At 69.0% G+C, this 26,884-nt stretch overlaps 13 pseudogenes; all 13 read left to right on the top strand.

The window, feature by feature from the left end:
• The first annotated feature begins 1,359 nt into the window (after positions 1-1,359).
• LOC148757240 (5S ribosomal RNA) lies at positions 1,360-1,479 on the top strand (annotated as a pseudogene).
• A 2,331-nt stretch (positions 1,480-3,810) lies between these two features.
• Positions 3,811-3,930, top strand: LOC148757239 (5S ribosomal RNA; annotated as a pseudogene).
• Positions 3,931-5,397: 1,467 nt separating this feature from the next.
• On the top strand, positions 5,398-5,516 carry LOC148757238 (5S ribosomal RNA; annotated as a pseudogene).
• A 2,049-nt stretch (positions 5,517-7,565) lies between these two features.
• On the top strand, positions 7,566-7,685 carry LOC148757237 (5S ribosomal RNA; annotated as a pseudogene).
• Positions 7,686-10,016: 2,331 nt separating this feature from the next.
• On the top strand, positions 10,017-10,136 carry LOC148757236 (5S ribosomal RNA; annotated as a pseudogene).
• A 1,467-nt stretch (positions 10,137-11,603) lies between these two features.
• LOC148757235 (5S ribosomal RNA) lies at positions 11,604-11,722 on the top strand (annotated as a pseudogene).
• A 2,049-nt stretch (positions 11,723-13,771) lies between these two features.
• Positions 13,772-13,891, top strand: LOC148757234 (5S ribosomal RNA; annotated as a pseudogene).
• A 2,331-nt stretch (positions 13,892-16,222) lies between these two features.
• LOC148757233 (5S ribosomal RNA) lies at positions 16,223-16,342 on the top strand (annotated as a pseudogene).
• Positions 16,343-17,808: 1,466 nt separating this feature from the next.
• Positions 17,809-17,927, top strand: LOC148757232 (5S ribosomal RNA; annotated as a pseudogene).
• A 2,049-nt stretch (positions 17,928-19,976) lies between these two features.
• On the top strand, positions 19,977-20,096 carry LOC148757231 (5S ribosomal RNA; annotated as a pseudogene).
• A 2,331-nt stretch (positions 20,097-22,427) lies between these two features.
• On the top strand, positions 22,428-22,547 carry LOC148757230 (5S ribosomal RNA; annotated as a pseudogene).
• A 1,466-nt stretch (positions 22,548-24,013) lies between these two features.
• On the top strand, positions 24,014-24,132 carry LOC148757229 (5S ribosomal RNA; annotated as a pseudogene).
• Positions 24,133-26,181: 2,049 nt separating this feature from the next.
• On the top strand, positions 26,182-26,301 carry LOC148757228 (5S ribosomal RNA; annotated as a pseudogene).
• The last annotated feature ends 583 nt before the right edge of the window (positions 26,302-26,884 follow it).

Here is a 26,884-nt window from a genome sequence, read left to right as displayed (position 1 = left end):
TGCCCGCTTGTGCGTCCCTCCCCCCTCCCCCACCCCATGTCTCTCTGGCTCTGTGACGTGCCTGTTGGGCTCTGGCTCTGGCTCAGGAGCTCTCTCCCCGCGTGCCAGCCCCCTCTTTCTCTGTCTCTGTCCATGTCTCTCTGTATGTCTAGGTACATACAGGTACATATAGGTGTATATTTCGATCTCGCTCCCTCTTTCTCCTCCTCCCGTTCTCTCTGTCGGTCCCTGTCCTGCGGGGACTCTGGTCCCTCTGCCCGCACAAGAACGCAGGATATGGCGAGGCCAAGAGGGAACACCAACAGAGCCACGGATAGGGGGCTCATAGCACTATGTCTCACGGGCGGCTGGCTCGGAGACACGGCAAGCCGGAGCCGCCCGATCCCCAACCTGTCGGCCGCTTCTCTGCCAACCCACCGACACACCGCCCGTCGACCCGCCAAGCGGGCCCACTGCAATCCGCGCCCCTCTGCAATTTGCAGTCCACCATCCGCGCTTCCTAGCTTGGCCACCGCAGCTCCTCCGGTGGCCAGTGGCCAACTGGCAACAGCTGATGGCCAAGCGGTCACAGCTGATGACCATGCAGCCCGCAAGCAGCACCCCTCCACGCGAGGCCCAGAGACTGGAGAGTGCTCTCTGCGAGTCTGTCCCCACAGTCCCCGTCTGTCTCTCTCCGCCTCTCTCTTGCTCCGTCTCTGGCCTTCTCTCATCCTCTCTCTCACCTCCCTGGGTCAGGAGAGGTGACGTGTAGCCAGTGAAGGGACCGGACATCGGGCGGGGCTCCGGTCGCTGACGAGGGTTCCAGGGCCCAGACTGAAGGCTTGTGACGAAGGGTGGCTGCAGACTGGAGATGCTGCACCCTGGTGGCGCGGGTGGCTCTCCCTGGCTTTGGGCCTGTGGATGGGTCCGGTCAGGGCCAGGGCCTGGGTTGCACGTCCCTAGGGCCGGAGGGGACTGAGAGGACCCTGCGACCCCCTCGGTGGCCCTGAGAGGTGGGGACAGCACAGCAGCAAGGGGGGTGTGCGGTTGTGGGGCTGGGGGGAGATGAGAGGGGTTGGGGTAGGGGGGCGGGGTGAAAGCCCTTCGGGGCCTGGGGAGGCCCAGGATGCCAGGGCGCCCAGACATATGTCACAGTCAGGGAAGTGACAGAGGCCCGTGGAGCCACTGGGGGGCGCGAAGGGGCCTCGCTGCGGGCCAGGAGTAGCCCGTCGCCCACACCAGCGGCGTCCGGAGGAGGCGGGGAGCGGGCGGCAGGCGCTCGGGCAGACGTGCTCGCCACCCTAGCGGCCCAGCAGCACGGCGCGCGGTCAGAGGCAGGCCGGGAGCAGGCTCTTGGGGCGCGGGGAGCCGGGTCCCAGCGTCTACGGCCATACCACCCTGAACGCGCCCGATCTCCTCTGATCTCGGGAGCTAAGCAGGGAGGGGCCTGGTTAGTACTTGGATGGGAGACCGCCTGGGAATAGCTGCAGGCTTTTGCTCGCCTCTCCTTTTGCGCCGCCGCCCCGGCGTGGCTCCCTCCGAACCCCTGCCGCCCTTTGCCCCTCTGCAGCCGCCCAGGCAGCCGAAGGTCCCCCTGGCCAGAGGAGGGTCAGTCGCCCGGCACTACAAGCTCGCATCCCCGGCCGCACACCAGGCCTGTCGGCCAGGGCTCCCCCCCACTCCCTCTTCTTAGTGCTCTTCGCCGAGGCAGGCCGTCAGCCTGCAGCAGTCAGCCGCGTCTCGGTCGCCGCCGCCGCCGCCACCGCCATCGCAGGGCTCCCTCTCGCTCCCCGACCCTGCCGCCGCCGCAACCCCCAACGCCCAAGCCCAGGGCTGCCTGCCGGCGCAGGCCTCCACCAGGCTCTCTCCATCCCAGGACGTGCCGGTGCTTTGCACCTCGGCCCGAGCCCAGGGCACGCCCATCCCTGCGCCTGCCCCCGGGACCCGACACACAGGATCGGCGTGTCCTCGGGCAAACGGGACGCCCACCCGCCCCGCCCCACCGGAGTCTTCTGTCTCCGCTGGCAGGCACCTCGCCCCACACCCCCGCGCGTCCCCTCCCGTCTCCCACAAGAGCCAGGAGCCCTCCCTTCCCGCCGGCCACGGTGTCCCTGAAACACAGGGCACAAAGAGCCGGGACAAACCAGGGGACGGCGGGAGCAGCACCCCAACACACCACGCGCCATCGACTCCGGGGGAGACCACCACAAGGGCAGAGCAGGCACGCAGGCGCACAACCCTCACAACCAGGGTGCCTGGGGGCTGCCTCTCTCCTCCCGCGGGCGGGTGCCTGGGCGGGGCTCAGAGACCACAGGCCCTCCGGAGACCCTGGCGGCCCGCCCCGGAGGCTGCAATGGTGACTGCCAACGCCAGGGCAATGCCTCCTTAGCGGAGCCCAGCCCCGGGCACGACCACACTCCGGTGGAGGAGCTGCCACTTCAACACAGCCTCAGTGCGTCTGTAACAGTCCGTGTGCCCGCCTGTGCGTCCCTCACACCCTCCCCCACCCCATATCCGTCGGGCTCTGTGACGTGCCTGTTGGGCTCTGGCTCTGGCTCAGGAGCTCTCTCCCCGCGTGCCAGCCCCCTCTTTCTCTGTCTCTGTCCATGTCTCTCTGTATGTCTAGATACATACATGTACATATACGAGCATATTTCCATCTCGCTCCCTCTTACTCCTCCTCCCGTTCTGTCTGTCTGTCCCTGTCCTGCGGGGACTCTAGCCCCTCTGCCCGCACAAGAATGCAGGATTTGGCGAGGCCAAGAGGGAACACCAACAGACCACGGATAGGGGGCTCATAGCACCATGTCTCACGGGCGGCTGGCTCGGAGACTCGGCAAGCCGGAGCCGCCCGATCCCCAGCCTGCCGGCCGATTCTCTGCCAACCAACAGACCCACCAACCTACCGACCCACCAAGCCGGCCAACTGCAGTCCGCGCCCCTCTGCAATTTGCAGTCCACAATCCGCGCTTCCTAGCTTGGCCACCGCAGCTCTGCCGGTGGCCAATGGCCAACTGGCAACAGCTGATGGCCAAGCGGTCACAGCTGATATCCATGCAGCCCGCACGCAGCACCCCTCCACGCGAGGCCCAGAGCCTGGAGAGTGCTCTCTGCGAGTCTGTCCCCACAGTCCCCGTCTGTCTCTCTCCGCCTCTCTCTTGCTCCGTCTCTGGCCTTCTCTCATCCTCTCTCTCACCTCCCTGGGTCAGGAGAGGTGACGTGTAGCCAGTGAAGTGAACAGTGATCGGGCGGGACGCCGGTCGCTGACGAGGGGCGAGAACCCAGAAAGAAGGCTGTGTGAGGAAGGGTGGCGGCAGACTGGAGGTGCTGCCCCCTGGTGGCGGGTGGCTCTCCCTGGCTTTGGGCCAGTGGGTGGGGCCGGCCAGGGCCAGGGCCTGGGTTGCACGTCCCTAGGGTGGAGGGGACTGAGAGGACCCTGCGACCCCCTCGGTGGCCCTGAGAGGTGGGGACAGCACAGCAGCAAGGGGGGTGTGCGGTTGTGGGGCTGGGGGGAGATGAGAGGGGTTGGGGTAGGGGGGCGGGGTAAAAGCCCTTCGGGGCCTGGGGAGGCCCAGGATGCCAGGGCGCCCAGACATATGTCACAGTCAGGGAACTGACAGAGGCCCGTTAGAGCCACTGGGGGGCGCGAAGGGGCCTCGCTGCGGGCCAGGAGGAGCCCGTCGCCCACACCAGCGGCGTCTGGAGGAGGCGGGGAGCTGGCGGGAGGCGCTCGGGCAGACATGCTCGCCACCCGAGCGGCCCAGCAGCATGGCGTGCGCTCAGAAGCAGGTCGGGAGCAGGCTCTTGGAGTGCCGGGAGCCGGGTCCCAGCGCCTAAGGCCACACCACCCTGCACGCGCCAGATCTCGTCTGATCTCGGGAGCTAAGCAGGGAGGGGCCTGGTTAGTACTTGGATGGGAGACCGCCTGGGAATAGCTGCAGGCTTTTGCTCGCCTCTCCTTTTGCGCCGCGGCCCCGGCGTGGCTCCCTCCGAACCCCTGCCGCCCCTTGCCTCTCTGCAGCCGCCCAGCCAGCCGAAGGTCCCCCTGACCAGCAGAGGGTTAGCCGCCAGGCACTACAAGCTGGCAGCCCCGGCCGCACACCAGGCCCGTCGGCCAGGGCTCCCCCGCACACCCTCTTCTCAGTCCTCTTCAGTCCCGGAGGCTGTCATCTCGATCCCTTCGCCGACCTTCGATCGCCGCCCCCGCCAACAGCGCTGCCCTCGCCCCCGCCGCCACCGCCAAATCCGCCGCCATCACCGCGATCTCCACACCCCCCTCCAGCGCTGACCTCACCCCTGCCCCCGCCCTCGCCACCGCCATCGCTGTAGTGCTTCAATCTCCCGCCTCTGCTCTCCCCTCCTCCGCCGCCAGCACCGCCCTCTTCCCCGCTACCGCCGCCGCCGGCGCCAACCCTCCCCGCGCCCAGCGCCCGCCGACACAGCCCCCAACGCTGCCGCCGCCTCCATCGCCGACCTCGCAACCCTCCCGCGCCGCCGCCGCCGCGATCACCGCGCTCCCCACCCCCTCCGCCAGCGCTGCCCTCGCCCCCTCCCCGCCCCCGCTGCCGCCATCGCCGTACTCCCTCAAACTCCCTCCTCTGCTCTCCCCCCCTCGGCCGCCAGCACCGCGCTCCCCACCCCCGCCGCCGCCATTGCCGCACTCCCTCAATCTCCCTCCTCTGCTCTCCCCGCCTCCTGCACCGCCATCTCCCCCGCCCCCGCCCCAGGCCCGCCGCCGCCACCATCGCCATACTCCCTCAATCTCCCGCCTCTGCTCTCCCGGCCTCCTCCGCCCCCGCCGCCGCCGCCGACGCCGCCGCCGCCGCCATCGACCCCCGTGCCCCAGCGCCCACCGTCAAAGCCCCCATTGTCGCCACCGCCATGGCCGCCCTGGCGCCATCCTCGCGGTTGCCATCGCCTACCTCCCCACCCTCCCTCGCCTCCGCCGCGTCCCCCGCCGCCGCAGCCCCCCCCTCCGCAGCCGCCCAAGCCGCCGCCGCGGGGTCCTCCCACAACTCCCAAGCCCAGGGTTGCCTGCTGGTGCAGGCCTCCCCCAGCCTTGGGGGTGCGGTTGTTGGTAAACCTGGTGGCGGTAGGGGGGCGGGGTGTATGGCGGTCTGGGTCCGGGGAGTCCCAGGATGCCAGAGTTCCACGACTTCTGGCACCATCAGGGAAGTGGCAGTGTCCCATGGAGCCTCGGGTGGCGCGAAGGGGCCTCGCTGCCGGCCAGGAGTAGCCCGCCGCCCACGCCAGGGGCATTCGGAAGAGGCGGGGAGCCGGACTGGGGGGGGGGGACGCGGTGCTGGCAGAGCCGGCCAGCGGGTCGATGCTCGCCACCGGAGCCGCGCATCTGCATGGCGGGCGCTCACGAGGCAGGCCGGGAGCAGGCTCTTGGCGCGCGGGGAGCCGAGTCCCATCGTCTATGACCATACCACCCTGAACGCGCCCGATCTCCTCTGATCTCGGGAGCTAAGCAGGGAGGGGCCTGGTTAGTGCTTGGATGGGAGACCGCCTGGGAATACCTGTAGGCTTTTGCTCGCCTCTCCTTTTGCTCCGCCGCCCCTGCGTGGCTCCCTCCGAACCCCTGCCGCCCCTTGCCCCTCTGCAGCCGCCCATCCAGCCGAAGGTCCCCCTGGCCAGAGGCCGGTCAGCCACCCGGCGCTACAAGCTGGCAGCCCCGGCCGCACACCAGGCCCGTCGGCCAGGGCTCACCCCCACACCCTCTTCTTAGTCCTCTTCGCTGAGGCAGGCAGTCAGCCAGCAGCAGTTAGCCGAGCCTGTGTCTCCGCCGGCAGGCACCTCTCCCCACACCCCCGCGCGCCCCCTCCCATCGCCCACAAGAGCCAGGAACCCTCCCTTCCCGCAGTGGCCCCAACACACAGGGTACAAAGAGCCGGGACAAAGCAGGGGACTGAGGGAGGAGCACCCCAACACACCGCACGCCCTCGGACTCCAGGAGAGACCACCACAAGGGGAAGTGCAGGCACGCAGGCACACAACACTCTCAACCAGGGTGCCTGTGGGCTGCCACTCTCCTCCCGCGGGGCGGGGGGTTCCTGGGCGGGGCTCGGAGCCCACTGGCCCTCCCGCCCGGCCCGGGGGCTTCAAGGGTGACTTTCAATGCCCGGGCACTGCCTCCTTAGTGGAGCCCAGCCACGGGCATGACCACACTTCGGTTGAGAAGCTGCCACTTCAAAGCAGCGTCAGTGCGTCTGTCCCAGTCCGTGTGCCCGCTTGTGCGTCCCTCCCCCCTCCCCCACCCCATGTCTCTCTGGCTCTGTGACGTGCCTGTTGGGCTCTGGCTCTGGCTCAGGAGCTCTCTCCCCGCGTGCCAGCCCCCTCTTTCTCTGTCTCTGTCCATGTCTCTCTGTATGTCTAGGTACATACAGGTACATATAGGTGTATATTTCGATCTCGCTCCCTCTTTCTCCTCCTCCCGTTCTCTCTGTCGGTCCCTGTCCTGCGGGGACTCTGGTCCCTCTGCCCGCACAAGAACGCAGGATATGGCGAGGCCAAGAGGGAACACCAACAGAGCCACGGATAGGGGGCTCATAGCACTATGTCTCACGGGCGGCTGGCTCGGAGACACGGCAAGCCGGAGCCGCCCGATCCCCAACCTGTCGGCCGCTTCTCTGCCAACCCACCGACACACCGCCCGTCGACCCGCCAAGCGGGCCCACTGCAATCCGCGCCCCTCTGCAATTTGCAGTCCACCATCCGCGCTTCCTAGCTTGGCCACCGCAGCTCCTCCGGTGGCCAGTGGCCAACTGGCAACAGCTGATGGCCAAGCGGTCACAGCTGATGACCATGCAGCCCGCAAGCAGCACCCCTCCACGCGAGGCCCAGAGCCTGGAGAGTGCTCTCTGCGAGTCTGTCCCCACAGTCCCCGTCTGTCTCTCTCCGCCTCTCTCTTGCTCCGTCTCTGGCCTTCTCTCATCCTCTCTCTCACCTCCCTGGGTCAGGAGAGGTGACGTGTAGCCAGTGAAGGGACCGGACATCGGGCGGGGCTCCGGTCGCTGACGAGGGTTCCAGGGCCCAGACTGAAGGCTTGTGACGAAGGGTGGCTGCAGACTGGAGATGCTGCACCCTGGTGGCGCGGGTGGCTCTCCCTGGCTTTGGGCCTGTGGATGGGTCCGGTCAGGGCCAGGGCCTGGGTTGCACGTCCCTAGGGCCGGAGGGGACTGAGAGGACCCTGCGACCCCCTCGGTGGCCCTGAGAGGTGGGGACAGCACAGCAGCAAGGGGGGTGTGCGGTTGTGGGGCTGGGGGGAGATGAGAGGGGTTGGGGTAGGGGGGCGGGGTGAAAGCCCTTCGGGGCCTGGGGAGGCCCAGGATGCCAGGGCGCCCAGACATATGTCACAGTCAGGGAAGTGACAGAGGCCCGTGGAGCCACTGGGGGGCGCGAAGGGGCCTCGCTGCGGGCCAGGAGTAGCCCGTCGCCCACACCAGCGGCGTCCGGAGGAGGCGGGGAGCGGGCGGCAGGCGCTCGGGCAGACGTGCTCGCCACCCTAGCGGCCCAGCAGCACGGCGCGCGGTCAGAGGCAGGCCGGGAGCAGGCTCTTGGGGCGCGGGGAGCCGGGTCCCAGCGTCTACGGCCATACCACCCTGAACGCGCCCGATCTCCTCTGATCTCGGGAGCTAAGCAGGGAGGGGCCTGGTTAGTACTTGGATGGGAGACCGCCTGGGAATAGCTGCAGGCTTTTGCTCGCCTCTCCTTTTGCGCCGCCGCCCCGGCGTGGCTCCCTCCGAACCCCTGCCGCCCTTTGCCCCTCTGCAGCCGCCCAGGCAGCCGAAGGTCCCCCTGGCCAGAGGAGGGTCAGTCGCCCGGCACTACAAGCTCGCATCCCCGGCCGCACACCAGGCCTGTCGGCCAGGGCTCCCCCCCACTCCCTCTTCTTAGTGCTCTTCGCCGAGGCAGGCCGTCAGCCTGCAGCAGTCAGCCGCGTCTCGGTCGCCGCCGCCGCCGCCACCGCCATCGCAGGGCTCCCTCTCGCTCCCCGACCCTGCCGCCGCCGCAACCCCCAACGCCCAAGCCCAGGGCTGCCTGCCGGCGCAGGCCTCCACCAGGCTCTCTCCATCCCAGGACGTGCCGGTGCTTTGCACCTCGGCCCGAGCCCAGGGCACGCCCATCCCTGCGCCTGCCCCCGGGACCCGACACACAGGATCGGCGTGTCCTCGGGCAAACGGGACGCCCACCCGCCCCGCCCCACCGGAGTCTTCTGTCTCCGCTGGCAGGCACCTCGCCCCACACCCCCGCGCGTCCCCTCCCGTCTCCCACAAGAGCCAGGAGCCCTCCCTTCCCGCCGGCCACGGTGTCCCTGAAACACAGGGCACAAAGAGCCGGGACAAACCAGGGGACGGCGGGAGCAGCACCCCAACACACCACGCGCCATCGACTCCGGGGGAGACCACCACAAGGGCAGAGCAGGCACGCAGGCGCACAACCCTCACAACCAGGGTGCCTGGGGGCTGCCTCTCTCCTCCCGCGGGCGGGTGCCTGGGCGGGGCTCAGAGACCACAGGCCCTCCGGAGACCCTGGCGGCCCGCCCCGGAGGCTGCAATGGTGACTGCCAACGCCAGGGCAATGCCTCCTTAGCGGAGCCCAGCCCCGGGCACGACCACACTCCGGTGGAGGAGCTGCCACTTCAACACAGCCTCAGTGCGTCTGTAACAGTCCGTGTGCCCGCCTGTGCGTCCCTCACACCCTCCCCCACCCCATATCCGTCGGGCTCTGTGACGTGCCTGTTGGGCTCTGGCTCTGGCTCAGGAGCTCTCTCCCCGCGTGCCAGCCCCCTCTTTCTCTGTCTCTGTCCATGTCTCTCTGTATGTCTAGATACATACATGTACATATACGAGCATATTTCCATCTCGCTCCCTCTTACTCCTCCTCCCGTTCTGTCTGTCTGTCCCTGTCCTGCGGGGACTCTAGCCCCTCTGCCCGCACAAGAATGCAGGATTTGGCGAGGCCAAGAGGGAACACCAACAGACCACGGATAGGGGGCTCATAGCACCATGTCTCACGGGCGGCTGGCTCGGAGACTCGGCAAGCCGGAGCCGCCCGATCCCCAGCCTGCCGGCCGATTCTCTGCCAACCAACAGACCCACCAACCTACCGACCCACCAAGCCGGCCAACTGCAGTCCGCGCCCCTCTGCAATTTGCAGTCCACAATCCGCGCTTCCTAGCTTGGCCACCGCAGCTCTGCCGGTGGCCAATGGCCAACTGGCAACAGCTGATGGCCAAGCGGTCACAGCTGATATCCATGCAGCCCGCACGCAGCACCCCTCCACGCGAGGCCCAGAGCCTGGAGAGTGCTCTCTGCGAGTCTGTCCCCACAGTCCCCGTCTGTCTCTCTCCGCCTCTCTCTTGCTCCGTCTCTGGCCTTCTCTCATCCTCTCTCTCACCTCCCTGGGTCAGGAGAGGTGACGTGTAGCCAGTGAAGTGAACAGTGATCGGGCGGGACGCCGGTCGCTGACGAGGGGCGAGAACCCAGAAAGAAGGCTGTGTGAGGAAGGGTGGCGGCAGACTGGAGGTGCTGCCCCCTGGTGGCGGGTGGCTCTCCCTGGCTTTGGGCCAGTGGGTGGGGCCGGCCAGGGCCAGGGCCTGGGTTGCACGTCCCTAGGGTGGAGGGGACTGAGAGGACCCTGCGACCCCCTCGGTGGCCCTGAGAGGTGGGGACAGCACAGCAGCAAGGGGGGTGTGCGGTTGTGGGGCTGGGGGGAGATGAGAGGGGTTGGGGTAGGGGGGCGGGGTAAAAGCCCTTCGGGGCCTGGGGAGGCCCAGGATGCCAGGGCGCCCAGACATATGTCACAGTCAGGGAACTGACAGAGGCCCGTTAGAGCCACTGGGGGGCGCGAAGGGGCCTCGCTGCGGGCCAGGAGGAGCCCGTCGCCCACACCAGCGGCGTCTGGAGGAGGCGGGGAGCTGGCGGGAGGCGCTCGGGCAGACATGCTCGCCACCCGAGCGGCCCAGCAGCATGGCGTGCGCTCAGAAGCAGGTCGGGAGCAGGCTCTTGGAGTGCCGGGAGCCGGGTCCCAGCGCCTAAGGCCACACCACCCTGCACGCGCCAGATCTCGTCTGATCTCGGGAGCTAAGCAGGGAGGGGCCTGGTTAGTACTTGGATGGGAGACCGCCTGGGAATAGCTGCAGGCTTTTGCTCGCCTCTCCTTTTGCGCCGCGGCCCCGGCGTGGCTCCCTCCGAACCCCTGCCGCCCCTTGCCTCTCTGCAGCCGCCCAGCCAGCCGAAGGTCCCCCTGACCAGCAGAGGGTTAGCCGCCAGGCACTACAAGCTGGCAGCCCCGGCCGCACACCAGGCCCGTCGGCCAGGGCTCCCCCGCACACCCTCTTCTCAGTCCTCTTCAGTCCCGGAGGCTGTCATCTCGATCCCTTCGCCGACCTTCGATCGCCGCCCCCGCCAACAGCGCTGCCCTCGCCCCCGCCGCCACCGCCAAATCCGCCGCCATCACCGCGATCTCCACACCCCCCTCCAGCGCTGACCTCACCCCTGCCCCCGCCCTCGCCACCGCCATCGCTGTAGTGCTTCAATCTCCCGCCTCTGCTCTCCCCTCCTCCGCCGCCAGCACCGCCCTCTTCCCCGCTACCGCCGCCGCCGGCGCCAACCCTCCCCGCGCCCAGCGCCCGCCGACACAGCCCCCAACGCTGCCGCCGCCTCCATCGCCGACCTCGCAACCCTCCCGCGCCGCCGCCGCCGCGATCACCGCGCTCCCCACCCCCTCCGCCAGCGCTGCCCTCGCCCCCTCCCCGCCCCCGCTGCCGCCATCGCCGTACTCCCTCAAACTCCCTCCTCTGCTCTCCCCCCCTCGGCCGCCAGCACCGCGCTCCCCACCCCCGCCGCCGCCATTGCCGCACTCCCTCAATCTCCCTCCTCTGCTCTCCCCGCCTCCTGCACCGCCATCTCCCCCGCCCCCGCCCCAGGCCCGCCGCCGCCACCATCGCCATACTCCCTCAATCTCCCGCCTCTGCTCTCCCGGCCTCCTCCGCCCCCGCCGCCGCCGCCGACGCCGCCGCCGCCGCCATCGACCCCCGTGCCCCAGCGCCCACCGTCAAAGCCCCCATTGTCGCCACCGCCATGGCCGCCCTGGCGCCATCCTCGCGGTTGCCATCGCCTACCTCCCCACCCTCCCTCGCCTCCGCCGCGTCCCCCGCCGCCGCAGCCCCCCCCTCCGCAGCCGCCCAAGCCGCCGCCGCGGGGTCCTCCCACAACTCCCAAGCCCAGGGTTGCCTGCTGGTGCAGGCCTCCCCCAGCCTTGGGGGTGCGGTTGTTGGTAAACCTGGTGGCGGTAGGGGGGCGGGGTGTATGGCGGTCTGGGTCCGGGGAGTCCCAGGATGCCAGAGTTCCACGACTTCTGGCACCATCAGGGAAGTGGCAGTGTCCCATGGAGCCTCGGGTGGCGCGAAGGGGCCTCGCTGCCGGCCAGGAGTAGCCCGCCGCCCACGCCAGGGGCATTCGGAAGAGGCGGGGAGCCGGACTGGGGGGGGGGGACGCGGTGCTGGCAGAGCCGGCCAGCGGGTCGATGCTCGCCACCGGAGCCGCGCATCTGCATGGCGGGCGCTCACGAGGCAGGCCGGGAGCAGGCTCTTGGCGCGCGGGGAGCCGAGTCCCATCGTCTATGACCATACCACCCTGAACGCGCCCGATCTCCTCTGATCTCGGGAGCTAAGCAGGGAGGGGCCTGGTTAGTGCTTGGATGGGAGACCGCCTGGGAATACCTGTAGGCTTTTGCTCGCCTCTCCTTTTGCTCCGCCGCCCCTGCGTGGCTCCCTCCGAACCCCTGCCGCCCCTTGCCCCTCTGCAGCCGCCCATCCAGCCGAAGGTCCCCCTGGCCAGAGGCCGGTCAGCCACCCGGCGCTACAAGCTGGCAGCCCCGGCCGCACACCAGGCCCGTCGGCCAGGGCTCACCCCCACACCCTCTTCTTAGTCCTCTTCGCTGAGGCAGGCAGTCAGCCAGCAGCAGTTAGCCGAGCCTGTGTCTCCGCCGGCAGGCACCTCTCCCCACACCCCCGCGCGCCCCCTCCCATCGCCCACAAGAGCCAGGAACCCTCCCTTCCCGCAGTGGCCCCAACACACAGGGTACAAAGAGCCGGGACAAAGCAGGGGACTGAGGGAGGAGCACCCCAACACACCGCACGCCCTCGGACTCCAGGAGAGACCACCACAAGGGGAAGTGCAGGCACGCAGGCACACAACACTCTCAACCAGGGTGCCTGTGGGCTGCCACTCTCCTCCCGCGGGGCGGGGGGTTCCTGGGCGGGGCTCGGAGCCCACTGGCCCTCCCGCCCGGCCCGGGGGCTTCAAGGGTGACTTTCAATGCCCGGGCACTGCCTCCTTAGTGGAGCCCAGCCACGGGCATGACCACACTTCGGTTGAGAAGCTGCCACTTCAAAGCAGCGTCAGTGCGTCTGTCCCAGTCCGTGTGCCCGCTTGTGCGTCCCTCCCCCCTCCCCCACCCCATGTCTCTCTGGCTCTGTGACGTGCCTGTTGGGCTCTGGCTCTGGCTCAGGAGCTCTCTCCCCGCGTGCCAGCCCCCTCTTTCTCTGTCTCTGTCCATGTCTCTCTGTATGTCTAGGTACATACAGGTACATATAGGTGTATATTTCGATCTCGCTCCCTCTTTCTCCTCCTCCCGTTCTCTCTGTCGGTCCCTGTCCTGCGGGGACTCTGGTCCCTCTGCCCGCACAAGAACGCAGGATATGGCGAGGCCAAGAGGGAACACCAACAGAGCCACGGATAGGGGGCTCATAGCACTATGTCTCACGGGCGGCTGGCTCGGAGACACGGCAAGCCGGAGCCGCCCGATCCCCAACCTGTCGGCCGCTTCTCTGCCAACCCACCGACACACCGCCCGTCGACCCGCCAAGCGGGCCCACTGCAATCCGCGCCCCTCTGCAATTTGCAGTCCACCATCCGCGCTTCCTAGCTTGGCCACCGCAGCTCCTCCGGTGGCCAGTGGCCAACTGGCAACAGCTGATGGCCAAGCGGTCACAGCTGATGACCATGCAGCCCGCAAGCAGCACCCCTCCACGCGAGGCCCAGAGCCTGGAGAGTGCTCTCTGCGAGTCTGTCCCCACAGTCCCCGTCTGTCTCTCTCCGCCTCTCTCTTGCTCCGTCTCTGGCCTTCTCTCATCCTCTCTCTCACCTCCCTGGGTCAGGAGAGGTGACGTGTAGCCAGTGAAGGGACCGGACATCGGGCGGGGCTCCGGTCGCTGACGAGGGTTCCAGGGCCCAGACTGAAGGCTTGTGACGAAGGGTGGCTGCAGACTGGAGATGCTGCACCCTGGTGGCGCGGGTGGCTCTCCCTGGCTTTGGGCCTGTGGATGGGTCCGGTCAGGGCCAGGGCCTGGGTTGCACGTCCCTAGGGCCGGAGGGGACTGAGAGGACCCTGCGACCCCCTCGGTGGCCCTGAGAGGTGGGGACAGCACAGCAGCAAGGGGGGTGTGCGGTTGTGGGGCTGGGGGGAGATGAGAGGGGTTGGGGTAGGGGGGCGGGGTGAAAGCCCTTCGGGGCCTGGGGAGGCCCAGGATGCCAGGGCGCCCAGACATATGTCACAGTCAGGGAAGTGACAGAGGCCCGTGGAGCCACTGGGGGGCGCGAAGGGGCCTCGCTGCTGGCCAGGAGTAGCCCGTCGCCCACACCAGCGGCGTCCGGAGGAGGCGGGGAGCGGGCGGCAGGCGCTCGGGCAGACGTGCTCGCCACCCTAGCGGCCCAGCAGCACGGCGCGCGGTCAGAGGCAGGCCGGGAGCAGGCTCTTGGGGCGCGGGGAGCCGGGTCCCAGCGTCTACGGCCATACCACCCTGAACGCGCCCGATCTCCTCTGATCTCGGGAGCTAAGCAGGGAGGGGCCTGGTTAGTACTTGGATGGGAGACCGCCTGGGAATAGCTGCAGGCTTTTGCTCGCCTCTCCTTTTGCGCCGCCGCCCCGGCGTGGCTCCCTCCGAACCCCTGCCGCCCTTTGCCCCTCTGCAGCCGCCCAGGCAGCCGAAGGTCCCCCTGGCCAGAGGAGGGTCAGTCGCCCGGCACTACAAGCTCGCATCCCCGGCCGCACACCAGGCCTGTCGGCCAGGGCTCCCCCCCACTCCCTCTTCTTAGTGCTCTTCGCCGAGGCAGGCCGTCAGCCTGCAGCAGTCAGCCGCGTCTCGGTCGCCGCCGCCGCCGCCACCGCCATCGCAGGGCTCCCTCTCGCTCCCCGACCCTGCCGCCGCCGCAACCCCCAACGCCCAAGCCCAGGGCTGCCTGCCGGCGCAGGCCTCCACCAGGCTCTCTCCATCCCAGGACGTGCCGGTGCTTTGCACCTCGGCCCGAGCCCAGGGCACGCCCATCCCTGCGCCTGCCCCCGGGACCCGACACACAGGATCGGCGTGTCCTCGGGCAAACGGGACGCCCACCCGCCCCGCCCCACCGGAGTCTTCTGTCTCCGCTGGCAGGCACCTCGCCCCACACCCCCGCGCGTCCCCTCCCGTCTCCCACAAGAGCCAGGAGCCCTCCCTTCCCGCCGGCCACGGTGTCCCTGAAACACAGGGCACAAAGAGCCGGGACAAACCAGGGGACGGCGGGAGCAGCACCCCAACACACCACGCGCCATCGACTCCGGGGGAGACCACCACAAGGGCAGAGCAGGCACGCAGGCGCACAACCCTCACAACCAGGGTGCCTGGGGGCTGCCACTCTCCTCCCGCGGGCGGGTGCCTGGGCGGGGCTCAGAGACCACAGGCCCTCCGGAGACCCTGGCGGCCCGCCCCGGAGGCTTCAATGGTGACTGCCAACGCCAGGGCAATGCCTCCTTAGCGGAGCCCAGCCCCGGGCACGACCACACTCCGGTGGAGGAGCTGCCACTTCAACACAGCCTCAGTGCGTCTGTAACAGTCCGTGTGCCCGCCTGTGCGTCCCTCACACCCTCCCCCACCCCATATCCGTCGGGCTCTGTGACGTGCCTGTTGGGCTCTGGCTCTGGCTCAGGAGCTCTCTCCCCGCGTGCCAGCCCCCTCTTTCTCTGTCTCTGTCCATGTCTCTCTGTATGTCTAGATACATACATGTACATATACGAGCATATTTCCATCTCGCTCCCTCTTACTCCTCCTCCCGTTCTGTCTGTCTGTCCCTGTCCTGCGGGGACTCTAGCCCCTCTGCCCGCACAAGAATGCAGGATTTGGCGAGGCCAAGAGGGAACACCAACAGACCACGGATAGGGGGCTCATAGCACCATGTCTCACGGGCGGCTGGCTCGGAGACTCGGCAAGCCGGAGCCGCCCGATCCCCAGCCTGCCGGCCGATTCTCTGCCAACCAACAGACCCACCAACCTACCGACCCACCAAGCCGGCCAACTGCAGTCCGCGCCCCTCTGCAATTTGCAGTCCACAATCCGCGCTTCCTAGCTTGGCCACCGCAGCTCTGCCGGTGGCCAATGGCCAACTGGCAACAGCTGATGGCCAAGCGGTCACAGCTGATATCCATGCAGCCCGCACGCAGCACCCCTCCACGCGAGGCCCAGAGCCTGGAGAGTGCTCTCTGCGAGTCTGTCCCCACAGTCCCCGTCTGTCTCTCTCCGCCTCTCTCTTGCTCCGTCTCTGGCCTTCTCTCATCCTCTCTCTCACCTCCCTGGGTCAGGAGAGGTGACGTGTAGCCAGTGAAGTGAACAGTGATCGGGCGGGACGCCGGTCGCTGACGAGGGGCGAGAACCCAGAAAGAAGGCTGTGTGAGGAAGGGTGGCGGCAGACTGGAGGTGCTGCCCCCTGGTGGCGGGTGGCTCTCCCTGGCTTTGGGCCAGTGGGTGGGGCCGGCCAGGGCCAGGGCCTGGGTTGCACGTCCCTAGGGTGGAGGGGACTGAGAGGACCCTGCGACCCCCTCGGTGGCCCTGAGAGGTGGGGACAGCACAGCAGCAAGGGGGGTGTGCGGTTGTGGGGCTGGGGGGAGATGAGAGGGGTTGGGGTAGGGGGGCGGGGTAAAAGCCCTTCGGGGCCTGGGGAGGCCCAGGATGCCAGGGCGCCCAGACATATGTCACAGTCAGGGAACTGACAGAGGCCCGTTAGAGCCACTGGGGGGCGCGAAGGGGCCTCGCTGCGGGCCAGGAGGAGCCCGTCGCCCACACCAGCGGCGTCTGGAGGAGGCGGGGAGCTGGCGGGAGGCGCTCGGGCAGACATGCTCGCCACCCGAGCGGCCCAGCAGCATGGCGTGCGCTCAGAAGCAGGTCGGGAGCAGGCTCTTGGAGTGCCGGGAGCCGGGTCCCAGCGCCTAAGGCCACACCACCCTGCACGCGCCAGATCTCGTCTGATCTCGGGAGCTAAGCAGGGAGGGGCCTGGTTAGTACTTGGATGGGAGACCGCCTGGGAATAGCTGCAGGCTTTTGCTCGCCTCTCCTTTTGCGCCGCGGCCCCGGCGTGGCTCCCTCCGAACCCCTGCCGCCCCTTGCCTCTCTGCAGCCGCCCAGCCAGCCGAAGGTCCCCCTGACCAGCAGAGGGTTAGCCGCCAGGCACTACAAGCTGGCAGCCCCGGCCGCACACCAGGCCCGTCGGCCAGGGCTCCCCCGCACACCCTCTTCTCAGTCCTCTTCAGTCCCGGAGGCTGTCATCTCGATCCCTTCGCCGACCTTCGATCGCCGCCCCCGCCAACAGCGCTGCCCTCGCCCCCGCCGCCACCGCCAAATCCGCCGCCATCACCGCGATCTCCACACCCCCCTCCAGCGCTGACCTCACCCCTGCCCCCGCCCTCGCCACCGCCATCGCTGTAGTGCTTCAATCTCCCGCCTCTGCTCTCCCCTCCTCCGCCGCCAGCACCGCCCTCTTCCCCGCTACCGCCGCCGCCGGCGCCAACCCTCCCCGCGCCCAGCGCCCGCCGACACAGCCCCCAACGCTGCCGCCGCCTCCATCGCCGACCTCGCAACCCTCCCGCGCCGCCGCCGCCGCGATCACCGCGCTCCCCACCCCCTCCGCCAGCGCTGCCCTCGCCCCCTCCCCGCCCCCGCTGCCGCCATCGCCGTACTCCCTCAAACTCCCTCCTCTGCTCTCCCCCCCTCGGCCGCCAGCACCGCGCTCCCCACCCCCGCCGCCGCCATTGCCGCACTCCCTCAATCTCCCTCCTCTGCTCTCCCCGCCTCCTGCACCGCCATCTCCCCCGCCCCCGCCCCAGGCCCGCCGCCGCCACCATCGCCATACTCCCTCAATCTCCCGCCTCTGCTCTCCCGGCCTCCTCCGCCCCCGCCGCCGCCGCCGACGCCGCCGCCGCCGCCATCGACCCCCGTGCCCCAGCGCCCACCGTCAAAGCCCCCATTGTCGCCACCGCCATGGCCGCCCTGGCGCCATCCTCGCGGTTGCCATCGCCTACCTCCCCACCCTCCCTCGCCTCCGCCGCGTCCCCCGCCGCCGCAGCCCCCCCCTCCGCAGCCGCCCAAGCCGCCGCCGCGGGGTCCTCCCACAACTCCCAAGCCCAGGGTTGCCTGCTGGTGCAGGCCTCCCCCAGCCTTGGGGGTGCGGTTGTTGGTAAACCTGGTGGCGGTAGGGGGGCGGGGTGTATGGCGGTCTGGGTCCGGGGAGTCCCAGGATGCCAGAGTTCCACGACTTCTGGCACCATCAGGGAAGTGGCAGTGTCCCATGGAGCCTCGGGTGGCGCGAAGGGGCCTCGCTGCCGGCCAGGAGTAGCCCGCCGCCCACGCCAGGGGCATTCGGAAGAGGCGGGGAGCCGGACTGGGGGGGGGGACGCGGTGCTGGCAGAGCCGGCCAGCGGGTCGATGCTCGCCACCGGAGCCGCGCATCTGCATGGCGGGCGCTCACGAGGCAGGCCGGGAGCAGGCTCTTGGCGCGCGGGGAGCCGAGTCCCATCGTCTATGACCATACCACCCTGAACGCGCCCGATCTCCTCTGATCTCGGGAGCTAAGCAGGGAGGGGCCTGGTTAGTGCTTGGATGGGAGACCGCCTGGGAATACCTGTAGGCTTTTGCTCGCCTCTCCTTTTGCGCCGCCGCCCCTGCGTGGCTCCCTCCGAACCCCTGCCGCCCCTTGCCCCTCTGCAGCCGCCCATCCAGCCGAAGGTCCCCCTGGCCAGAGGCCGGTCAGCCACCCGGCGCTACAAGCTGGCAGCCCCGGCCGCACACCAGGCCCGTCGGCCAGGGCTCACCCCCACACCCTCTTCTTAGTCCTCTTCGCTGAGGCAGGCAGTCAGCCAGCAGTAGTTAGCCGAGCCTGTGTCTCCGCCGGCAGGCACCTCTCCCCACACCCCCGCGCGCCCCCTCCCATCGCCCACAAGAGCCAGGAACCCTCCCTTCCCGCAGTGGCCCCAACACACAGGGTACAAAGAGCCGGGACAAAGCAGGGGACTGAGGGAGGAGCACCCCAACACACCGCACGCCCTCGGACTCCAGGAGAGACCACCACAAGGGGAAGTGCAGGCACGCAGGCACACAACACTCTCAACCAGGGTGCCTGTGGGCTGCCACTCTCCTCCCGCGGGGCGGGGGGTTCCTGGGCGGGGCTCGGAGCCCACTGGCCCTCCCGCCCGGCCCGGGGGCTTCAAGGGTGACTTTCAATGCCCGGGCACTGCCTCCTTAGTGGAGCCCAGCCACGGGCATGACCACACTTCGGTTGAGAAGCTGCCACTTCAAAGCAGCGTCAGTGCGTCTGTCCCAGTCCGTGTGCCCGCTTGTGCGTCCCTCCCCCCTCCCCCACCCCATGTCTCTCTGGCTCTGTGACGTGCCTGTTGGGCTCTGGCTCTGGCTCAGGAGCTCTCTCCCCGCGTGCCAGCCCCCTCTTTCTCTGTCTCTGTCCATGTCTCTCTGTATGTCTAGGTACATACAGGTACATATAGGTGTATATTTCGATCTCGCTCCCTCTTTCTCCTCCTCCCGTTCTCTCTGTCGGTCCCTGTCCTGCGGGGACTCTGGTCCCTCTGCCCGCACAAGAACGCAGGATATGGCGAGGCCAAGAGGGAACACCAACAGAGCCACGGATAGGGGGCTCATAGCACTATGTCTCACGGGCGGCTGGCTCGGAGACACGGCAAGCCGGAGCCGCCCGATCCCCAACCTGTCGGCCGCTTCTCTGCCAACCCACCGACACACCGCCCGTCGACCCGCCAAGCGGGCCCACTGCAATCCGCGCCCCTCTGCAATTTGCAGTCCACCATCCGCGCTTCCTAGCTTGGCCACCGCAGCTCCTCCGGTGGCCAGTGGCCAACTGGCAACAGCTGATGGCCAAGCGGTCACAGCTGATGACCATGCAGCCCCCAAGCAGCACCCCTCCACGCGAGGCCCAGAGCCTGGAGAGTGCTCTCTGCGAGTCTGTCCCCACAGTCCCCGTCTGTCTCTCTCCGCCTCTCTCTTGCTCCGTCTCTGGCCTTCTCTCATCCTCTCTCTCACCTCCCTGGGTCAGGAGAGGTGACGTGTAGCCAGTGAAGGGACCGGACATCGGGCGGGGCTCCGGTCGCTGACGAGGGTTCCAGGGCCCAGACTGAAGGCTTGTGACGAAGGGTGGCTGCAGACTGGAGATGCTGCACCCTGGTGGCGCGGGTGGCTCTCCCTGGCTTTGGGCCTGTGGATGGGTCCGGTCAGGGCCAGGGCCTGGGTTGCACGTCCCTAGGGCCGGAGGGGACTGAGAGGACCCTGCGACCCCCTCGGTGGCCCTGAGAGGTGGGGACAGCACAGCAGCAAGGGGGGTGTGCGGTTGTGGGGCTGGGGGGAGATGAGAGGGGTTGGGGTAGGGGGGCGGGGTGAAAGCCCTTCGGGGCCTGGGGAGGCCCAGGATGCCAGGGCGCCCAGACATATGTCACAGTCAGGGAACTGACAGAGGCCCGTGGAGCCACTGGGGGGCGCGAAGGGGCCTCGCTGCTGGCCAGGAGTAGCCCGTCGCCCACACCAGCGGCGTCCGGAGGAGGCGGGGAGCGGGCGGCAGGCGCTCGGGCAGACGTGCTCGCCACCCTAGCGGCCCAGCAGCACGGCGCGCGGTCAGAGGCAGGCCGGGAGCAGGCTCTTGGGGCGCGGGGAGCCGGGTCCCAGCGTCTACGGCCATACCACCCTGAACGCGCCCGATCTCCTCTGATCTCGGGAGCTAAGCAGGGAGGGGCCTGGTTAGTACTTGGATGGGAGACCGCCTGGGAATAGCTGCAGGCTTTTGCTCGCCTCTCCTTTTGCGCCGCCGCCCCGGCGTGGCTCCCTCCGAACCCCTGCCGCCCTTTGCCCCTCTGCAGCCGCCCAGGCAGCCGAAGGTCCCCCTGGCCAGAGGAGGGTCAGTCGCCCGGCACTACAAGCTCGCATCCCCGGCCGCACACCAGGCCTGTCGGCCAGGGCTCCCCCCCACTCCCTCTTCTTAGTGCTCTTCGCCGAGGCAGGCCGTCAGCCTGCAGCAGTCAGCCGCGTCTCGGTCGCCGCCGCCGCCGCCACCGCCATCGCAGGGCTCCCTCTCGCTCCCCGACCCTGCCGCCGCCGCAACCCCCAACGCCCAAGCCCAGGGCTGCCTGCCGGCGCAGGCCTCCACCAGGCTCTCTCCATCCCAGGACGTGCCGGTGCTTTGCACCTCGGCCCGAGCCCAGGGCACGCCCATCCCTGCGCCTGCCCCCGGGACCCGACACACAGGATCGGCGTGTCCTCGGGCAAACGGGACGCCCACCCGCCCCGCCCCACCGGAGTCTTCTGTCTCCGCTGGCAGGCACCTCGCCCCACACCCCCGCGCGTCCCCTCCCGTCTCCCACAAGAGCCAGGAGCCCTCCCTTCCCGCCGGCCACGGTGTCCCTGAAACACAGGGCACAAAGAGCCGGGACAAACCAGGGGACGGCGGGAGCAGCACCCCAACACACCACGCGCCATCGACTCCGGGGGAGACCACCACAAGGGCAGAGCAGGCACGCAGGCGCACAACCCTCACAACCAGGGTGCCTGGGGGCTGCCACTCTCCTCCCGCGGGCGGGTGCCTGGGCGGGGCTCAGAGACCACAGGCCCTCCGGAGACCCTGGCGGCCCGCCCCGGAGGCTTCAATGGTGACTGCCAACGCCAGGGCAATGCCTCCTTAGCGGAGCCCAGCCCCGGGCACGACCACACTCCGGTGGAGGAGCTGCCACTTCAACACAGCCTCAGTGCGTCTGTAACAGTCCGTGTGCCCGCCTGTGCGTCCCTCACACCCTCCCCCACCCCATATCCGTCGGGCTCTGTGACGTGCCTGTTGGGCTCTGGCTCTGGCTCAGGAGCTCTCTCCCCGCGTGCCAGCCCCCTCTTTCTCTGTCTCTGTCCATGTCTCTCTGTATGTCTAGATACATACATGTACATATACGAGCATATTTCCATCTCGCTCCCTCTTACTCCTCCTCCCGTTCTGTCTGTCTGTCCCTGTCCTGCGGGGACTCTAGCCCCTCTGCCCGCACAAGAATGCAGGATTTGGCGAGGCCAAGAGGGAACACCAACAGACCACGGATAGGGGGCTCATAGCACCATGTCTCACGGGCGGCTGGCTCGGAGACTCGGCAAGCCGGAGCCGCCCGATCCCCAGCCTGCCGGCCGATTCTCTGCCAACCAACAGACCCACCAACCTACCGACCCACCAAGCCGGCCAACTGCAGTCCGCGCCCCTCTGCAATTTGCAGTCCACAATCCGCGCTTCCTAGCTTGGCCACCGCAGCTCTGCCGGTGGCCAATGGCCAACTGGCAACAGCTGATGGCCAAGCGGTCACAGCTGATATCCATGCAGCCCGCACGCAGCACCCCTCCACGCGAGGCCCAGAGCCTGGAGAGTGCTCTCTGCGAGTCTGTCCCCACAGTCCCCGTCTGTCTCTCTCCGCCTCTCTCTTGCTCCGTCTCTGGCCTTCTCTCATCCTCTCTCTCACCTCCCTGGGTCAGGAGAGGTGACGTGTAGCCAGTGAAGTGAACAGTGATCGGGCGGGACGGCGGTCGCTGACGAGGGGCGAGAACCCAGAAAGAAGGCTGTGTGAGGAAGGGTGGCGGCAGACTGGAGGTGCTGCCCCCTGGTGGCGGGTGGCTCTCCCTGGCTTTGGGCCAGTGGGTGGGGCCGGCCAGGGCCAGGGCCTGGGTTGCACGTCCCTAGGGTGGAGGGGACTGAGAGGACCCTGCGACCCCCTCGGTGGCCCTGAGAGGTGGGGACAGCACAGCAGCAAGGGGGGTGTGCGGTTGTGGGGCTGGGGGGAGATGAGAGGGGTTGGGGTAGGGGGGCGGGGTAAAAGCCCTTCGGGGCCTGGGGAGGCCCAGGATGCCAGGGCGCCCAGACATATGTCACAGTCAGGGAACTGACAGAGGCCCGTTAGAGCCACTGGGGGGCGCGAAGGGGCCTCGCTGCGGGCCAGGAGGAGCCCGTCGCCCACACCAGCGGCGTCTGGAGGAGGCGGGGAGCTGGCGGGAGGCGCTCGGGCAGACATGCTCGCCACCCGAGCGGCCCAGCAGCATGGCGTGCGCTCAGAAGCAGGTCGGGAGCAGGCTCTTGGAGTGCCGGGAGCCGGGTCCCAGCGCCTAAGGCCACACCACCCTGCACGCGCCAGATCTCGTCTGATCTCGGGAGCTAAGCAGGGAGGGGCCTGGTTAGTACTTGGATGGGAGACCGCCTGGGAATAGCTGCAGGCTTTTGCTCGCCTCTCCTTTTGCGCCGCGGCCCCGGCGTGGCTCCCTCCGAACCCCTGCCGCCCCTTGCCTCTCTGCAGCCGCCCAGCCAGCCGAAGGTCCCCCTGACCAGCAGAGGGTTAGCCGCCAGGCACTACAAGCTGGCAGCCCCGGCCGCACACCAGGCCCGTCGGCCAGGGCTGCCCCGCACACCCTCTTCTCAGTCCTCTTCAGTCCCGGAGGCTGTCATCTCGATCCCTTCGCCGACCTTCGATCGCCGCCACCGCCAACAGCGCTGCCCTCGCCCCCGCCGCCACCGCCAAATCCGCCGCCATCACCGCGATCTCCACACCCCCCTCCAGCGCTGACCTCACCCCTGCCCCCGCCCTTGCCACCGCCATCGCTGTACTGCTTCAATCTCCCGCCTCTGCTCTCCCCTCCTCCGCCACCAGCACCGCCCTCTTCCCCGCTACCGCCGCCGCCGGCGCCAACCCTCCCCGCGCCCAGCGCCCGCCGACACAGCCCCCAACGCTGCCGCCGCCTCCATCGCCGACCTCGCAACCCTCCCGCGCCGCCGCCGCCGCGATCACCGCGCTCCCCACCCCCTCCGCCAGCGCTGCCCTCGCCCCCTCCCCGCCCCCGCTGCCGCCATCGCCGTACTCCCTCAAACTCCCTCCTCTGCTCTCCCCCCCTCGGCCGCCAGCACCGCGCTCCCCACCCCCGCCGCCGCCATTGCCGCACTCCCTCAATCTCCCTCCTCTGCTCTCCCCGCCTCCTGCACCGCCATCTCCCCCGCCCCCGCCCCAGGCCCGCCGCCGCCACCATCGCCATACTCCCTCAATCTCCCGCCTCTGCTCTCCCGGCCTCCTCCGCCCCCGCCGCCGCCGCCGACGCCGCCGCCGCCGCCATCGACCCCCGTGCCCCAGCGCCCACCGTCAAAGCCCCCATTGTCGCCACCGCCATGGCCGCCCTGGCGCCATCCTCGCGGTTGCCATCGCCTACCTCCCCACCCTCCCTCGCCTCCGCCGCGTCCCCCGCCGCCGCAGCCCCCCCCTCCGTAGCCGCCCAAGCCGCCGCCGCGGGGTCCTCCCACAACTCCCAAGCCCAGGGTTGCCTGCTGGTGCAGGCCTCCCCCAGCCTTGGGGGTGCGGTTGTTGGTAAACCTGGTGGCGGTAGGGGGGCGGGGTGTATGGCGGTCTGGGTCCGGGGAGTCCCAGGATGCCAGAGTTCCACGACTTCTGGCACCATCAGGGAAGTGGCAGTGTCCCATGGAGCCTCGGGTGGCGCGAAGGGGCCTCGCTGCCGGCCAGGAGTAGCCCGCCGCCCACGCCAGGGGCATTCGGAAGAGGCGGGGAGCCGGACTGGGGGGGGGGACGCGGTGCTGGCAGAGCTGGCCAGCGGGTCGATGCTCGCCACCGGAGCCGCGCATCTGCATGGCGGGCGCTCACGAGGCAGGCCGGGAGCAGGCTCTTGGCGCGCGGGGAGCCGAGTCCCATCGTCTATGACCATACCACCCTGAACGCGCCCGATCTCCTCTGATCTCGGGAGCTAAGCAGGGAGGGGCCTGGTTAGTGCTTGGATGGGAGACCGCCTGGGAATACCTGTAGGCTTTTGCTCGCCTCTCCTTTTGCGCCGCCGCCCCTGCGTGGCTCCCTCCGAACCCCTGCCGCCCCTTGCCCCTCTGCAGCCGCCCATCCAGCCGAAGGTCCCCCTGGCCAGAGGCCGGTCAGCCACCCGGCGCTACAAGCTGGCAGCCCCGGCCGCACACCAGGCCCGTCGGCCAGGGCTCACCCCCACACCCTCTTCTTAGTCCTCTTCGCTGAGGCAGGCAGTCAGCCAGCAGTAGTTAGCCGAGCCTGTGTCTCCGCCGGCAGGCACCTCTCCCCACACCCCCGCGCGCCCCCTCCCATCGCCCACAAGAGCCAGGAACCCTCCCTTCCCGCAGTGGCCCCAACACACAGGGTACAAAGAGCCGGGACAAAGCAGGGGACTGAGGGAGGAGCACCCCAACACACCGCACGCCCTCGGACTCCAGGAGAGACCACCACAAGGGGAAGTGCAGGCACGCAGGCACACAACACTCTCAACCAGGGTGCCTGTGGGCTGCCACTCTCCTCCCGCGGGGCGGGGGGTTCCTGGGCGGGGCTCGGAGCCCACTGGCCCTCCCGCCCGGCCCGGGGGCTTCAAGGGTGACTTTCAATGCCCGGGCACTGCCTCCTTAGTGGAGCCCAGCCACGGGCATGACCACACTTCGGTTGAGAAGCTGCCACTTCAAAGCAGCGTCAGTGCGTCTGTCCCAGTCCGTGTGCCCGCTTGTGCGTCCCTCCCCCCTCCCCCACCCCATGTCTCTCTGGCTCTGTGACGTGCCTGTTGGGCTCTGGCTCTGGCTCAGGAGCTCTCTCCCCGCGTGCCAGCCCCCTCTTTCTCTGTCTCTGTCCATGTCTCTCTGTATGTCTAGGTACATACAGGTACATATAGGTGTATATTTCGATCTCGCTCCCTCTTTCTCCTCCTCCCGTTCTCTCTGTCGGTCCCTGTCCTGCGGGGACTCTGGTCCCTCTGCCCGCACAAGAACGCAGGATATGGCGAGGCCAAGAGGGAACACCAACAGAGCCACGGATAGGGGGCTCATAGCACTATGTCTCACGGGCGGCTGGCTCGGAGACACGGCAAGCCGGAGCCGCCCGATCCCCAACCTGTCGGCCGCTTCTCTGCCAACCCACCGACACACCGCCCGTCGACCCGCCAAGCGGGCCCACTGCAATCCGCGCCCCTCTGCAATTTGCAGTCCACCATCCGCGCTTCCTAGCTTGGCCACCGCAGCTCCTCCGGTGGCCAGTGGCCAACTGGCAACAGCTGATGGCCAAGCGGTCACAGCTGATGACCATGCAGCCCCCAAGCAGCACCCCTCCACGCGAGGCCCAGAGCCTGGAGAGTGCTCTCTGCGAGTCTGTCCCCACAGTCCCCGTCTGTCTCTCTCCGCCTCTCTCTTGCTCCGTCTCTGGCCTTCTCTCATCCTCTCTCTCACCTCCCTGGGTCAGGAGAGGTGACGTGTAGCCAGTGAAGGGACCGGACATCGGGCGGGGCTCCGGTCGCTGACGAGGGTTCCAGGGCCCAGACTGAAGGCTTGTGACGAAGGGTGGCTGCAGACTGGAGATGCTGCACCCTGGTGGCGCGGGTGGCTCTCCCTGGCTTTGGGCCTGTGGATGGGTCCGGTCAGGGCCAGGGCCTGGGTTGCACGTCCCTAGGGCCGGAGGGGACTGAGAGGACCCTGCGACCCCCTCGGTGGCCCTGAGAGGTGGGGACAGCACAGCAGCAAGGGGGGTGTGCGGTTGTGGGGCTGGGGGGAGATGAGAGGGGTTGGGGTAGGGGGGCGGGGTGAAAGCCCTTCGGGGCCTGGGGAGGCCCAGGATGCCAGGGCGCCCAGACATATGTCACAGTCAGGGAACTGACAGAGGCCCGTGGAGCCACTGGGGGGCGCGAAGGGGCCTCGCTGCTGGCCAGGAGTAGCCCGTCGCCCACACCAGCGGCGTCCGGAGGAGGCGGGGAGCGGGCGGCAGGCGCTCGGGCAGACGTGCTCGCCACCCTAGCGGCCCAGCAGCACGGCGCGCGGTCAGAGGCAGGCCGGGAGCAGGCTCTTGGGGCGCGGGGAGCCGGGTCCCAGCGTCTACGGCCATACCACCCTGAACGCGCCCGATCTCCTCTGATCTCGGGAGCTAAGCAGGGAGGGGCCTGGTTAGTACTTGGATGGGAGACCGCCTGGGAATAGCTGCAGGCTTTTGCTCGCCTCTCCTTTTGCGCCGCCGCCCCGGCGTGGCTCCCTCCGAACCCCTGCCGCCCTTTGCCCCTCTGCAGCCGCCCAGGCAGCCGAAGGTCCCCCTGGCCAGAGGAGGGTCAGTCGCCCGGCACTACAAGCTCGCATCCCCGGCCGCACACCAGGCCTGTCGGCCAGGGCTCCCCCCCACTCCCTCTTCTTAGTGCTCTTCGCCGAGGCAGGCCGTCAGCCTGCAGCAGTCAGCCGCGTCTCGGTCGCCGCCGCCGCCGCCACCGCCATCGCAGGGCTCCCTCTCGCTCCCCGACCCTGCCGCCGCCGCAACCCCCAACGCCCAAGCCCAGGGCTGCCTGCCGGCGCAGGCCTCCACCAGGCTCTCTCCATCCCAGGACGTGCCGGTGCTTTGCACCTCGGCCCGAGCCCAGGGCACGCCCATCCCTGCGCCTGCCCCCGGGACCCGACACACAGGATCGGCGTGTCCTCGGGCAAACAGGACGCCCACCCGCCCCGCCCCACCGGAGTCTTCTGTCTCCGCTGGCAGGCACCTCGCCCCACACCCCCGCGCGTCCCCTCCCGTCTCCCACAAGAGCCAGGAG

Source organism: Rhinolophus sinicus, chromosome 9 (assembly GCF_057876585.1).
Source record: "Rhinolophus sinicus isolate RSI-liver-muscle chromosome 9, RSI-T2T, whole genome shotgun sequence".
NCBI classification, from domain to species: Eukaryota; Metazoa; Chordata; class Mammalia; order Chiroptera; family Rhinolophidae; genus Rhinolophus; species Rhinolophus sinicus.
This window is presented reverse-complemented; position numbering and strand designations above follow the sequence as displayed.